This window comes from Aphelocoma coerulescens (assembly GCF_041296385.1).
Source record: "Aphelocoma coerulescens isolate FSJ_1873_10779 chromosome Z unlocalized genomic scaffold, UR_Acoe_1.0 ChrZ, whole genome shotgun sequence".
Taxonomy (NCBI): domain Eukaryota; kingdom Metazoa; phylum Chordata; class Aves; order Passeriformes; family Corvidae; genus Aphelocoma; species Aphelocoma coerulescens.
The window spans coordinates 63,555,655-63,572,157 of NW_027184085.1; the positions used below are offsets into that span (position 1 = coordinate 63,555,655).

The following is a 16,503-nucleotide window of genomic DNA, read 5'->3' on the forward strand; positions in this document are numbered from 1 at the left end:
CTCTTCCTAAATATTTTACAAAGCCTTCCTGTTCTCCACCTCATTTCTGAACTGCCATATTTTCTGTGAATTTAGGAAACAATTCAGAGTACAAAAGGTTGAAATTGTTTTTTCTAAGGATGTGGCATGGAAAAAGTGATACCTTCTAACTGCCAATTAATCTTCAATTTTCACTATTGAAAACAGTGGTGTAAAGAACTAGAAGTAGTTTTAGATATTCTCTACAAAGTATTTTCTTATTCTTGTTTCCACTCTAATTCCTTGAATCCTACACTTCTAAGTATGTTTAAAGTACAACACTTCTGTGTTTGCATTTTTTAATTTCTCTGTTTTATATATATATATTTATATAATATATGTATGGATAGATGGATGGATGTATATAAGCTCACAGTTACCACGACCAGATGCCCAAGTTACTCACACACTTTGAAACAGTTAGAAAATGAGATTGTAATGAGATTGTAATGTAACTGTGGATCTTATCAAATTATATAGAAAAAGGTTAAATATGTGGAACTCTCCAAATGCAATCAGCTATTCCCGGTGACCAGATTTTCACATTTGGCCTTTGCTTACTGTTTCATGTGGTAAGACTGTACTTGTGTGGTGAAGACTATAATTTGTTAAATTTGGCTAAAAGAGAGTTCATATCCTCATAGGAAATGGTCTCCTATCCAATGTGAAGTAAAGCAAAGATCTTTACTGCATCAAGGCTAAAATACTTAGGACCTTGCAGAGCTGATGCCAGGAGCTGAGAAGCGAATTGCCAGTAAGTACATTGCTGCCATTGGTGTTGCTCCATTAAAAATAAATACATAATTTTGCTTTTGTGCCTTGGCAGCTTGTAATGCTGAATGTAATGTTATTTGTTTAGAGGAGGTAGAGAATGAATGTAAATGAGTGTCGTAAGTGCAGGTGTCACACAGCCCCAGCAGTACGACACAGTCTATTACAAATGGACAACTTTTCATTGGATGTGAAAATAGTTCATTATTCATATTCTACCTCTTTTTATCTGCATGAACTCTTAGTAGAAGCATTAGAAATGAAAACTTACACATAACCCTTCTAAAAGTCATTCAATAGTAGTGACTTGGACCGGCTTTGCTACAAGTGAAAGAAGCAACTAGTAAAATGCTGTATTTCCCTCTTACCAATTCTGACAACCATAAATCACATTAATCCAGCCACCATCCATTAACGGTATCTGTCCAATTAAAAGTGCTTATCCCAGACTGAAAAGGCCAGGGGTTGCAGTAGTACCATATTGCCTTTGCTCAGATGTTTCAGTCTTTATTGATGGTGAAGCACTGCAAACCACAGTTTGAAGTTATTTTTAGGAAACATTTTGATGCATTACTATATTAAAATTCTTTCCCCTTAAATTAGTTTCAGTGTATAGAGATTATTATATGATGTACATCGTTAGAAATTGTGCAAAAGTGAAGAATATTTTTACTTTTGACCGGACTGAATGTGTACTGTGCCTGAGAGCTTTCTGCTCGGCAAAAGTCAAACTAGGAATCTCAAATTTTTCTGATAAATAAAAGGCTGCCATTAATGCTAAACAAGGTGTATTCCACAGCACTTTTCTTTGTTGAGCAGAGGCTGCTGGAGAAAGATAAACAGAATTTCATCCAAGGCCCTCTGAGTGTTAATACAGTAAAACCAAAGATGCTACTAAAAACACTCCTAAGTGCTAAATAAATAATTGTGTCAGAGTGAGACCGTTAACTTCACCTCTTGGGACTGATAACATCCTTCAGCTTAAAATATGAAGTGAGCCTTAATGAGAAATTGAAATTAGCTCGGAAATTTTTAGTAATTCTTGCTTCTTTGAACATAGGAAAAGAATTATTCATTTGCTAGTTCAAGAAGTAAGGCAAGAATATGTACTGTTGAAAAATTTTAATAGTACTTAACTTACCAACACTAGATGGCAAGAGACATATTCTATTTAATGTTAAGAAAGTACTATGTGAATTTACCAATATGTGTATCATCTTCAGATTTCAAGAGTGTTGAAGGGATTATTATCCAGAGCTAGATAAATTTGAATTCCACAGAGCTGAAATCCTGGAAATTAGCTGCATGATGTATGAACTAAATAATAGTGTTCCTGACACAGGAAAAAGTGATGGAAATTAAACATGTAGTTATGCACACTGTGTCTGCACAATGTGCTGCATGCACTGCATGTGTTAGAATTTCTTCTCAGTTCTTTTTTTAATCTTTTATTCATACCATTGCAGGTGATGAAAAATTTATGCCTTGAGTCTGGCATTGAAATTAAATGCAAAATGAAAACAGAAGCAGTTTATACTGACAGCTTAAATGTCTTTATCTAGCATACGGTCGCACTACAAAAATCACTGTGTGACTTTTAAAATCTCCCATGTGCAAAAATGCAAACACTGCACAATATAGGATAAAGTTAGGACTCTCTGTATATTAACAGAAAAGTTTTCATTATTATTATTATTATTATTATTATTCCCCACTAAGTTTTCAGAATTATTCCAGAATATCAGGTGAATGTGAATACAGTTCCGCACACAGCCCAGCTACTGGCACTGTTACATGACGCAAAGAAAACAACTGGGTCTTGCATTACATTTTATGAATTTCTATACTTGCCACATTATGAATCCAATGAAAGCAATACATCTTGTACTTGCCTATTGCAGGAATAAAAGGTTAATTTTTCAGGTGAATCAGTTCCTGAATTATGATGGTCATAGTGTAGCTGCTGCTGTAAGGGCAGGATTACTAGGAATCATACATATATTTTTAAAGTCACAATCCATATAACACACCTTTAAAAAATATAAAGTAGTGTTTTAAAAACCAGTTTCTGTTGTAGCAGCTTTGGCAATAAATTACTGTAATTAGAATGCTGTTTTATTTTGACTCATTCAATCACTTCTTGAGGTGTATACCTGCAATGGTATTTTTTGTGTTTTTCTTTTTTCTCATAGTTTCAATTGTTTATGTAATATCAGGTCACTAAGTATAATTTTAAAAGTAGAGTTAATATCAGGAAGGTAATTGCTGTAAACTTTTGTAAGTCATGCATTATTATGCATCATTAGACTGAAGTCCTAAGAAAAAATACTTATTTTTTAAATGTTTCAATGACTGAAATGTGGAATGTACTGTGTAATTGCAGCCACATAGAGTACTAACTGTAAACTACCACTTATATTTTCATATGTAAAAGCCTGTTCTCCAATGCTTGCCAGTTTTACACCCAGTTTCTTATTGGTGACTTTTTACAATGCCTTATATAAATGTTGGTATGTGTAATTACGCAGATAATTTTATACAATATTAATTGTGCTAAGAGTGTATTGAAAGTCTTTTTAATTCAGTAATTCATTTGCATTTTAATGATTCTAACAGCATAAGGTCGCAGAGTAAAATTAAAACATCTTGTTGACTGCTACTGCAGCGTGAAAAGAGTTGAAGATCTTATTTTGTGCTATTAAATATGTCATTAGCAAAATTCACATTTAAAACCATTGGAGAACAAACATTTGTGAGTTACAAAAATCAGCTGCAATATGTCTTACAGTCCATGATATAACAAAAGGATATTTTAAATATTTTGGACTTCAATATCTGTGGCATTTAATAGCTGATTTTCATATGTTCACTATGAGGATTCAGCACTTGAGCAGATAATTCTGGTAGTGATAGTGGGCTGAATATATCAAATGCACTTGAGGAAAGAGGTACCTTTCAATGGGAGGGACAAATGTGACAAACAAATACTTCTTAATTTTTTAAATCAGATCTTTTAAAAATGTAAGATACAGTCTACTGGGTTTTATACTGCAGGAGTCAATGTTCCAGCTACAGGGAACAAGATATTCTGTTGATCTGTATCAATAGATTTTAAGCTAGCTATGTAACATTTCTTTCATTTCCTTTATCATATACAGATTTAATATCAGCATGAATAAATCTAAATTGTTTGCCACTTTTTTCCTAATTCTTGAAGCAATGTAAAAGTCTGGAGAGGTTTGAAGTGACAGCATTACAAGTAGTCTTTTGCATACATGGCCTTTAGGGATGAGTGGCTACCTTGCATCTAATAAATAAAAAAGTGAATTCATTGAATAATGAATTAAGTGGCATAAGTTGTGATAACAAGGAGCAAACATAACTTCATATGAATGGTATTTGCTTTGTGGGGGTTTATCTGAGAGGTGTGTTGCTTCACCAAGGGATATTGAAAAAAGGCTCATTCACAGAACACAGCCTAAAATGATCTAGCAATTTTTTCATTTGCTGAGCTTCTTTGTGTGCCTCTATCAAACCCACTGTCTCCACCAGGGGGATAACTGGGATTGTTTTAGGCCACTGAGTTTTGTTTACAATAAAAATTCCTAGTCGGTTTTACATGGGTCACCAGCAATTAAATAGAGATGTCTAATTGGTTGATCCATATTAGGGTCAACAGCTGGTTACAGAATAAGAGCTTGCAGTGCCCCACTTGCACAGTCCTGAACCAAATTAAATTATTAATCTACTCTTTGCTTCAGTGTAGCTTCACAGGGATCACTAACCTGCCATACTGAATAAAGCAGAACTACTGCTTTACATTTTCATTATGATGAGTTATATTTTAAATTGCAAATACATTCCCATTTAGCTCACACAGGGTATCATATTTGATATCTTGAATTTCATCAGGCATTTAGTACTTATGTTTATTTTGTTAATTCCAATTATTAAATGGACCTGGGAACTCATGTGCATGCAGTTAGTATAAATAAACTATTGGAACAGTCAGAATCTGACAGTTCAAAAGAACTGAAGAGAAAATGTTTTCTTCAATTGGTATTTTTTAAATTGAGAAGGATTTTATGTATTGAAATAATCTAAAACTTAATTCACAATTAACGTGTATATCTTTGTAGTGGCAGTAAGGAAGCAGGTCTCTTACCTTTTCTGCCATTGTATGCCTATTTCAATTTTGTGTTATTTAATTAGTCAAGGCTGAGGTACATCATGTGTCAGAGTACACTTAAATTATTACTGTATAACAACTGTGTGTTCTCAAATAAAACTTGCATTTTTTTTTTTAACAGTTAAGCTTCATAATTCATATGAACACCTGAGATTAATCAGATTCTACATTATTGTTTAGTCTGTCCTGGTGAGGAAGATTATAACTTGAATTATACTTAGTGAAATAATAGCTGGAAATACCCAGCCATGTGCTATTTCATTATTTTAAAATTATATTTTAAAGGATGCCTAGTCCAATACCCCCCAGGCACTGTTGGTTTTTAAAGATATAGATAGATATAGATAGATAGAGAGAGAGAGGGAGAGAGAGAGAGATAATGTCCTGCCTTTAGGAATAAAGAAGCAAGTCTTGTTTTTAATTTCAATAGAATGAGATTTCAGGCTTTTATGTCACATTAAATAGAGCATGGTACTTGTTGACCAGGAGACTTGGGAAAGACATGATCCAAAGGGATTGTTGTCTAAATTGTCCCTTGAAATTTGGGCAGCTATTCTAATGATTCTTCATGGTGGCTTACATTAATGGTGGGCCCAGCTCAGTTTCAGTGATGCTACCACAAGAGCAGGATTAGTCCTGTAGTGCCTGCACATGAGTTATGCAGCCCTGAGGTGATACAGAATACCTAAACTAGATATTAATGGCTGATTCCTGTGCCATGGATCTCCAACTGTAAAAGAACCTTTGATCACAAAATGGTTTTGCTGGCCCTTTCAAATAAACCTGTTATTCAGCTCTTGGATGACAAGTTTCAAACCTGATGCTGATGAGGTTGGCTTTGGTCTTGTTTTGTTCATAAGGATATCGTTTGGGCTTGTTGGGCACGGGAATTGAGTTAGTCAAATCCAGAGAAGAATCATGACCAAGTTAAATGAATGGTATGAACAGTGCCAGATGAAGTGCAAAGGAAAGGAGGGGAAAAATGTGAAGCATTTATGTACTTTCCTCAATTCTTACTGTATTAGCAATATTAATTTAGAGAAAGAATGGAAATTTCTGTTATAAGTGAGGTTGCTGTCAAAAATAAATTAGGGTATGTAAAAAGAACAGGCTAGAGAATAATGCAGAAATATCATACAGAAGCTCTTTCATTTTGAATGGTATTTCCCATGATGAGTCAGGCTGCCAAGAGCTCAGAAAGAGTCATGCAAGGTTAGAAAGTTTATATTGTACCTGAAAACAGTGAAAATGTGTGTTCAGTTAATGTGTAGATCATACATGGAGCTTCTGTTATCCTATTAGAAAACAACACAAAGGAAATAGAAAGATAGCTAATTCTTAACAGGTATAAAATATACTTTTACACAATGAACACAAAAGTAGCCTGAAGGTAAATGCCATGGAATGCTTTTAGGAAGCAAGTTAGGTTATGTAAGGAGAGAAAGCTTTTCCTTCAGAACTGTGCATTTTAGTAGGTACTGATAAGGAAGAGACACAAACTGGACAGATAAAAGGCAGCCTTACACCATTCTCTAAGTAGGCATGATTGGGAAAAGTATTTGATGGAAAGGGATGTCAACATCCTACATTTGGTATCATGTGCCCACTTTCTAAATTTTGCTTCTTAAAATGTTTCTGGAAAATTTTTTGCAAAAGAAGCTCCTTCTTCCATCTTTTAAAATATGTTCCTGCAGAGCTTTGCACCATGCCTGTCTCCTGTGGCTGGTTAGTTCAGTGCTCTCTTCATACCTCTTGCTACCTGTTTTCTTCTCCTCTCCAAAACTGTAAAAGCATTTGCTGTTTATGCAAATTAGCACATGTATTTAATACATGTAATTTTGTTAATTTATCCTTGTACTCCCAAAGTAAGAATATTTTTGCAAACCATCCATATTCTAAGCCATTTTAAACTACTTTTAAGTTGTCACTAATAGCAGTATAGCCGTAGAAGCAGACTGTGATCAGCATTGTTGTCGTTGTTGAGGTTCTCCAGTTGTGGTTTTATTTCTTGCTAGGGCCCAGAATTATATAACTGGGTTTTTTATTTATACTTAGGCTATCTATTTTAAATCTAGTTTACCTATGACTATGTAATCTATCATCATACCTCTTGAATTCAGAATAATCCTACTTTAACTCATTGATAAATAGGTTTTAGCTGTTGTCTGCTAGCCTTGATAAGAATAAATATAAGAAAAAAAGTTGATCAATCCTAAGCAAATAAAGCAAATAATCAGCTAGCTCTATTATAATGTAAAAATTTAATATAAAAATAGCCATAAATGTAATATAACTAAATTAGATGTGAGTGCTTTCTATCAGCCTGTGAGCTATTGAGAAAAAAAAGTTAAGTTCACATAAGGGCAAAAAATTTTGAGTTTTTATATATTTAAATGTCTGCTTAGTCTTTCTGATCTGCAATATTCTTTATTTAGACAATTTTTATCAACACGGAGAAATAAAACTGTTATTTTTCCAAACCAGAAGATTTTGAAGCATTTTCAAGCACAGTTTAGTATGGAACATTTCTGAGCTGATCTTCACCTGGCTCATGTTCCATTTTGAATTAAATGGAAAAGTTTCATTTCATTTATGTTACCAGTGTTGCATTTCAATCTCCTGTGCACTAACCCAGAGATTTCTGCATTAAAATTTTCTCCATAAGAAATAATGAGAAATATGAGGCATTCAAAAAATACAGTCTATCTAAGATGTACAAGCAGCTCAAATAAGCTTACATCATTGCTGAACTGATGGAAGATGAAACAGTTCAATTTAATCAAAATAATGGACAGAAATAGGACGGGGTGTTATTAGTTCTGTTCTTTGCTTTAAAATAAGGAATTCCGGTGGAAAAAAAAAAAAATTCCTGTGGAGGACTTAACTTTTGCTTAAACAACATTTTCTATCAAGATATTTTTTCACTAGAAACTAGTAAGTTCTGTGTCCGGTCTACTCATTAATTATGAATAATTTTTTCAGTGTTTTTCATTTTCATCAATGATTGTAATTTTTAAAATGCTATTTATTTCAATGATATTTTTATAAGCAGCTTTATGTGACATTTTGAAAAAAATTTGGAATGTTTCTGTGGTAACTGTCTTAGCAAAAGTAGACGGACCTTGTACTACTGAATAGCCATAGGTATGTTCTGAAAGCAAGTTACTTGTAATGATGGTGCTATGTCAGACATTTCATTCTGAAAAAATTAGTGTTTAGTAGAAAGACTGGTATTTTTTTCCCCTCTAGGCTAATAAAACATCTCAAAATAAAACATTAGGTCAAAAGCATGAATAGGAGGAAGCAGCCCTTCCTGTTGAGTTTGACAAAGATGTGGTTCCCAAGGCTTGTAACTCTGACTCAATGCAACCCACACTATTAATACCAATGTGGGCTCCTGATGAAAAGAACCCAAAAGTTCCAATACCCAGCAGAAATTTTTTTTTTCTTCTTTCTTTAAGTATTGTTATGGGTTGAAAGAGGAATTTTGCTTACCTTGATACCTTGACTTGCAATTGAAGTGCTGTGATCAGTTGATCAGTTTGATTTTTCAAAAGCAATTTTCAGTTCATGTATCTCATTATTACTGCAGTTAAGAATGTCAGTTTCTTAGCCAGGGTCTTGTTTTTATCATTTATAACAGGCTGTAGGTCTGGGAAGGGGTTCTTTAGACCACCCTTGGGATTCTCTTTCCATACAAGCTTTGAAGAGTGAGAGATGAGTATTTTTAGGATGGTAATTGGAGTAAGCTGTGATCACAGGGGGAGTTCCGATCCTTGTCCTCTTTTTATGGATGATTCAGAATGATAATCGCCTTTCTGAAGATGGGGCAGAATTGCACAGACTACATTAGATAAAGCACCATTCAAATGCACCAATTCGTCATAATTTATTTTCATTTTCTTTAACTTGCTGGGGATTTTCTCTCAGAAAATGCGTAGAATTAGCTTGAAGTAACACATCAAACACTGTGAAATACTAAAAAGAAATTAGAAAATTATTATGTCACCTGGCCTTGTGTGTCCACAAATGTTGTCCAGTGCCAAGTAGTTGATAATATCTCTGCTCAGCATAATGCTTTAAACAAGACAGATTCTAGCATGTTGAAACAAGCAGGTGAGTAACAGCAGTAGGCATGATGGACAGCATAATAAATCCAAAGTTTTCTTAACATGCTACGTTTCTAATAAAAATAGTAATAGTATCAAGCAATAGTATAAAGTCTGTACACTTAAAATCTTTCCATTTGGGAACTGTCAGCATTTTAGAAAATCTTTTAACATTAACACCACTATTTTATACATAATTAATTTAATTCTTTGGAGTGGCTAGCTCTGAACTAAAAGTTCAAACCATGGAAAGATAATACAATTTTCCACAATTGCATTTTGCTTAGTTTTTGACAATGAGATAATAAAAGTTACCAAGAATTCTGAAAACATTCTTTAGGGGCATTCTAGCCTTTATAGTTCTGTGGGTAGGTTTGGGATTACCTCCGTTTCCTGTATTGTTTTGTCTTTCAGGCTTGAAAAATTCCTCTGAAACCTCATGATAAACTGCAGATATGCTTTTTTTTATTTTTACATAATCTTACTTAAACTGTCAAAATATGATTTTTCAGTTTTATGTAAAAGGCTTGATTAGCTCAAATGCTGCTTGATAACATGCATACTAGATTTTAATTTTGTAGCTAGTATAAAGTGTGCTTTAGTTTACCTTACATTTTGACAATCACTGCAAGAAACCATCAAGTGAGATGTGCTTTATTGAATGTTAAGATACCACCAACTGCTCTGATACTTATTTACCTCTTGCATATTTCCACTTGCCATGATGGTCTTGAGAGCTGGTCAGGTCTCTCCACCTTCAAATTGGATGAAACGGCCATGTTTATTGACTATCTCAAAGGAAACTCCAGCAGCCTTGTCATCCTGAAGTCCCTGCCACTGGAGGGACCACTTGATTCTACGTTTTCTGCTTCTGTACAGAAGCACAATAGTGACAGACCTACATTCAGCCCTTATTTTTGGTTAAACTATTTTTTCTGAATTCAGAATAGAAGCTAAACAGATGCAGACATTTTGTTGCTTCATACTTATACCTAGATAATGCCTCATGAGCAGCCATCTTCATATAATTAGGTATTAGAAATAAAAATGGATCCTTTTAGTCCTCAGATACGTGCCTCTCTTCAGGGAAAAACATAGTGAGATTAGAATTGAAAGATGTTTACCATAAGAAACAATCTTTGGAAGTTATAGGAGCTATGTCAACCAGTGCAATTTTGCCTTTATGTTAATTCTAGACTGGTGTTTCAATAGATTGATAATGTCAGCATTGTTCTCCTTATTTTTTCATACAACAGATGTTAATAAAACTTTTGTGTTCATTTTTCTGGAAGTCCAGTGGACATTAAGTGAAAAATTAGACACTTTCCAAGTATTCAGATAGATCTAGTAGCCAGAATTAATAACTTTTGGAGCAAACAAATAAATAAGCTGGATCTTAAAATCAAGACAAAAAAACTTCTGTTAAAATGAAAATTATTCTGTGACATATGAAGTGGATAAGTGTTTCTGCTGCAATTTTCTTTTCATTGCAGTGTTTGATTTCTAGAACTAATTTTTAAAACCTTTGACATGAAGCAACGAATTTCTTCTGTTTAAATTATTTGATGTCTTTTATAATAATAATAGTTGCTCTCACCAGTTACAGGGAAAAAATGATGTCTTAATTTTCTAGAGAACAGAGCAGTTTTGTCAGGAATTAAGTAGCAGGTAAGTTTATATTGTTTCTTTGTTTCCTTGGAACTGGAAAGGTCTTTCCTGAAAGATATCCTGAGATCTCTTTACACTGTTTCACATAGAAGTGATCAAGAGAGCTAAATCAGACCTGGACCTGACACTAATTTCATAAAATATTTTCAAAGATCACAATGAACATATCTCCAAAAGAGAACAAGGAATATTAGAATATGTATCTTATTTATCAATTCTAACATTACAGTCTTAAAGTTATTAAAAGAACTGAACAGATGTCTAGCAAAGCTGAATTGTACAGTCTGAATAACTTTTATAACTAGCAGACCCAGTGCAATCTTTTCTTGACTGTCAAATGTCTGCCAGTAGATCCACCATATCAGGTGGTTAACAGAGCCAGCCATGTACTGTTCATGCTTAACAGAAATGAAAAATTTGGAAGATTAACATATAACAGGTAAATGTCACTCCTTTACTGAAATTATGTGACATAATGGCTTTCATTTTATTTTTAGTGAATATTCAGAGAGATCAGCAGTGAATCAAGCCTGTAGGGAAAATGATTACAAAATACCCCTACTAATTTTGCTGAGGGGGTTGTTTGTTTGTTTGTTTGTTTGTTCTTATAGTATGTGTGGTTTTGTTTGGTTTTTATTTTGTTAGTTTGGGGGGTTTGGTTTTGTTCTTGCAGATGTATTACCCTGATGATACTCTTAACCATATTTTGACTTTTAAGGAATTACAATAATTTTTGCAGAAATGTATGGATATCAGTTTTTTGGTCTGTCAAACTCTTTAATGGACAGGGCAAGTTTTGTCCCAAGATTTTGTGAATAATCTGCTTTCTTTATATTATTTTGTACATCGTGGGAAATACTGGTAACTTTTAACATGCATTTAAAAGTCCAGAATGTAATACTTAAGGATCCATGTCTGTAAGAATCAAAATCAGATAGCAGGTAGGTTACTAAAAGAAATGTAAAATATGCTAAATACAAAAGCTTTTAGTGCAGTATATAGTAGAAAAGTTTGGCTTATGTGAAGCTCTTGAAATCTTCTGCCATGATTGCAAGGCTTCAGGCATGGTAATGATTAACTAAAATAGTTTAGAAGAGTCTTTTCTGATAGTGGGAGGAGGTGGAAAAGGCAAACAAACCAGAAACCTGTGATAGGAATCCCAAACATGACTCAGTGGGCGCCAAACCTTTGCTCCAAATTGGGTGCTGTATTACTAATGTTTTTCTTATAGATAGAGATGAGATGACATGCATCTGCATGCTTTTTCAAGAGTAGTAGATGGACCTAGGAAGATTTCAAAATTTAAAGCTTGGGAGGAAAACGGAAGGCTAGATCTAATAGAAGTTGAGTGTATTCCACAGGCCTGAGTTCAAAGATTTACTTGATCTCTTAGCAACTGATGTGTACAATGATCAAACTAACACAAGAAACCACACTCAGAAGTTCATGTATTCAAGTAATTCTCTTTTAATGTATAAAATAACATTTTGTGTATGTTCATATTTAAATATCAACTTTCACACAAAGCATTGAGCTATAAAGGCATCTGAGTAGTAAGTACAAAATCACTGTGACTATCACTGCTGATAATGCATTAGTAGGCAAAATAGGCAGATTCATTTACTTAGAGTAAGCTAAGTGCATTCTTTGCTTGTAAAGGGAAATCACTTCCTCACTTAAGCCAGATATCTGACTTTTGACGGCAATTGTCACTGCCTGGATTTCCCTTTGACAGTTTGGCAACCCTGCACCTCTGTTATTGTATCCACTTATTTGTCTTGTTTTCAGCCAGATTAATCCATTCTGTTTTGACAAGAAGACTGATGGGTAATTGATAACTGTGATAGACACAAACAGAAGAGTTGGATGCTGAATAATTCAGTACTTTTCAGTATCAATAAGAGAACAGGCTGAAGAATTTGTGTCTCTATTTACACTTAACCTAAACTAAGTCAGCCCAGACATTTATGCTGCCAGTCTATCAGAAAACCAAACAGTGTACATTCGGTTTCCATCCGACAAAATGTTTTATAAGCTTGTAACAATATGTGTGAAGCTGCCAGAATAATAAATAGGTACAGCAGCCCATGCATGCTAATGTTAAGTTGTAAGCAGTTTTGTTGACAAGTGCTAATACTTCTTTCATACTATCATCAAAAGCAGCTACTACAACAGCCATTATTTGCTGACTTTCCAAGCAAGACATGATGGATTGTGACCTTAATATGGGTTAGCCAAGTTTTGAAAGTTAAACAACTTGCAATAAATCATAGAATTATTACAATGCAATTTAATTGGTTAAGGACTGTTTATTTCCTAAACAGGGTGAAAAATTTCTGTTTCGGCACTTCTAATTTGCAAAGTGCAATTTCATGAATTCATAAATGGCAGTTTAATATTCTGCTCTTTTGTCATGCAAAGTATGCAACACACAGGCAATCTATTAATTGGACAAAAATGCATTGCAAGCGTAAATTATCCTTCATATCATCGCTTGTGAGCTTTTACGTATATTAAATGCATTAAAAGGAACATAGTTAAAGGTTTTACTATGTGCAGGTTAGTCATGAAATCTAAGTCAAGATTCAAGATGGTTTTTGTGACCTTTATTTTTAGCAAAGGGAAGTAATTAAGTAGTGGTAAATATAAAGAACAATTTAAGAAACGTTCTTAAGAAATAGGTACACTAATTCTATTGATTAAAAAGTCATAGTCATTGTAGCAGTTATCTGTATTATTACATTTCTTTTGTAAAAAGGGAGGGGATGTGTTTGCTTCCTTCTTTTTCTTTCTCTAAATCAAAATGCCACATATTGTAAAATTAATTTATACACAGTGATTTTCAGTAAGAAACAGAAAATGCAGTAGCTTTCTACAGTTTTGCAGGATTTGGAATTGTATTTGAAGCACTAACAGTCTTTTTTTTGGTCCTAATGGTCAAAGTGCATAAAGTACCTTTAGAAACTTGAGAATCTTATTGTAGTAGTGCAGAAAGAGCTAGAATGGCATGGTGTTGTAAAAGTCACTCATTAATACAACCTGTTAATGCTCTAATTTTGTTTAAATATAAAATGAAGATTACAGTAGATACCACCTCAGTGATACACATTGTTTTTAAGAGAGAAATTAGAGGTGTAAATTTACTGGCTATCCACTTTAGCTGAGAGCTTAAAAAGGTGACTAGCATATAAATTCAGCAAAACAGGCAGCATCTCTAAAATTACCTGTTTTGGAAATAATGTGCTCTGGTAAGAAATAGTTGAACATGGATCATGACAGGAAAAAGCAAGAAACTTTTGGACACAACGCTCTACTGAACATAACCTTCTTCAATAATTTATTGCTTGCCTACAATTCAAATGGGAAAGTACATGATTTATTCCCTATTTATATGTCTTATAAAATGATAACAATTTTTAGTTGTGCAGTAACTTTCTTTTAAAAGGAGCAAGCCAAACTATCTGAGAAAACAGTCTTAACCTTTCATAAATTATAGTGATTCTATTATCTCCCACACCCACCACCTGGAATTGGAATCTGGAATATGTGGGCTAATTAGCATAGAAGAAATTTAAAGTGCATTGTAAGTACTTGAGAATGAATGTTGCTAACATAGAAGGATGTGCCTTCTGTTTGGCACAGTACTTAATAAGGCAAGAATGAGTTAAATACAGCCTTTGGCAAGTGAAAAAATAAGTAATGCCAAATAGCAAACTTGTTTAGTATAATCCAACAATAATAGGTGAAGCACTTGGAGTGCTCACAGACTCATGAGATAATTCAGCTTGGAAGAAAGCTTTGGAGGTTAACATAGGGTCAGGCCAGGACTTTATCTAGTCTGCTCTTCAAAACCCTTCTGAATGGAGAATGCAGAGCCTCTCTACTTCCAGTGACCACAGCATAGCATTACCAGTTGCTGTGAAAAGGGAAAGGTATCTTGGTTTTGACTAGGATTTGTGTTTCTTCCAGACTGGTGATGTACAGTCTAACCTTATTGTTGTAGAAATTGCAATGTAGCAAGACAAGGATTTCAAATATCACTAATGGTCATAGTCCATCACATTAGGTATTTCATATAGACAGTGAAAATGCAGTAGTCAGGTTTTTTTGATTCCTATTCATCTTTCAAAACCAAGTAAAGCTTTCTCTTAGGATTATGACTGGACAAAGTCTCAAATAGATAAGGGATCACCATTCGTCCACCCACATGGAACTGAGCTCATTCATATGTTGGGATTTTTTTTTTGCTTTAAATGCAGAAACTCAAAGACAACTGTTTGCATTCAACTTGATTGTATGAGCACAACTAATCATTGGATCAATTAATCGTTGGATCCACCAGGTGAGCACTTGCATTATTAACCATTTAGTATTGTGAGCAGATACTTCATGCTGCAACATTCCTCAGCAGTATTGCCTGTGATTTTTCTTGTGATGCAGTGCAAGATACTTACCAAACCCTACAGATATTCTGGTCTCACTGATGAAGGCAGGCAGGAGTCATGGATGTGCCTTAGGATGGCAGACAGACAGATGTGTTTGGCTCTGTGTTTCCTTTACCTTTTTGGCTAAATGAGAGGGGGAAGAAATGTGGAGTAAATTTACTTGATGAGCCACAGCTTCTGGATTTGTTCAGCTAAGCAAGGACAAGCAATAATTCTGGCCTTGTGGGATTACCCTTGCCAATGGAACACAAGGTAGATGAAGACCATTTTGCTGAAGTGTGTGAAGGGATTTTCGAGGAGCTGCTGTGTTGCAAAGTCAGTGTGGGATTCCTTTATTCATCAGCTTTTCTAGTGGAAACTTATTAGCCCAATTGCTGGTAGCCAATAACTAATTGATTTGGTAGATTTAAATAAGAATCTAATGATGGTTGTTATGGTTGCTCCTAAATCTGGACATGCCATTCAGGATTGTTGTAGCAATTATGAAGTGGTGGTCATTTGAGCAGTACTGAAATTTTAAATACAGCAAAATAATCTTTAATTATTATGAAAGGAAGCCCTTGAAGATATTGAATATACTTATAAAACATACGTTCTGTGATATATCTGCCTGTGTCATAATCTATTATGTTAATTGCTGGGAGGAAAGGGTTAAAAGCAGAACAATGACAAGGAGGACAGTAAATTCAATTAAGTGACCTTGCAGCTGGGAATGCTAAGAATAACGGGGCGGGGGGGGAGAACGGGGCGGGGGCGGAGAACTCTTTATTATGCCTGGTGTTGTTCATTCTCTGCCTTTTTTGAGAAGTAGAATTCCTGTGTAGAGATAACACACTCTCACAGACATGCTTGAGCCTCCTGCTGGGAAAGAGAGAGATCAAAAGCCCAGAGATCATAAAAGCACAGCCTTGTGATAACTGCGCACGCGTGAAGCACTTTGATTTATTGGGGCAGGCAGCAGGCCTCTCTGCTGCTCACTAGGATGAACTAAGCCTAACAGAGCCTGTGCCCTCGTGTGCCTCTGCTGCCCAGTGTTGTCATCAGGGCAGTGAAATAGCTCTCTTTGCATTTCGTCTGTAGTTTGCTGGTCACCTTGGTTGCCCGTATGTGTCAATTCATACATTAATCTCTCCCGTGTTTTATATTTGAACTCTTGTTAGGTCCAGTTTTAAGCTCCATCTCCATTTAAAATACTGCTCTTGTAGTCCACAGTCTCTAAACACAGAGTATGGTTTGTTGTATTCTGCAGGGGACAATCTTGTGCCCACTTCCTTTCAGGTATCTGGTGTTTCTTGGCTTGTAA

At 34.7% G+C, this 16,503-nt stretch overlaps 1 protein-coding gene across 6 annotated transcripts in view; it reads left to right on the forward strand.

The window, feature by feature from the left end:
* KIAA0825 (KIAA0825 ortholog) overlaps nucleotides 1–16,503 on the forward strand; it is a 252,870-nt gene that overhangs the window by 199,217 nt on the left and 37,150 nt on the right. The window contains exons 20-21 of one of the 6 annotated variants that reach the window (XR_011147826.1): nucleotides 663–772; nucleotides 3,948–3,981. The exons of 4 other annotated variants lie outside the window; for them this stretch is intronic. The gene's annotated coding sequence lies outside the window, so the exon portion shown is untranslated. Of the gene's footprint in view, nucleotides 1–662; nucleotides 773–3,947; nucleotides 3,982–16,503 lie in introns of those variants that run through there. One more of the 6 variants, XR_011147825.1, reaches the window with a different exon arrangement.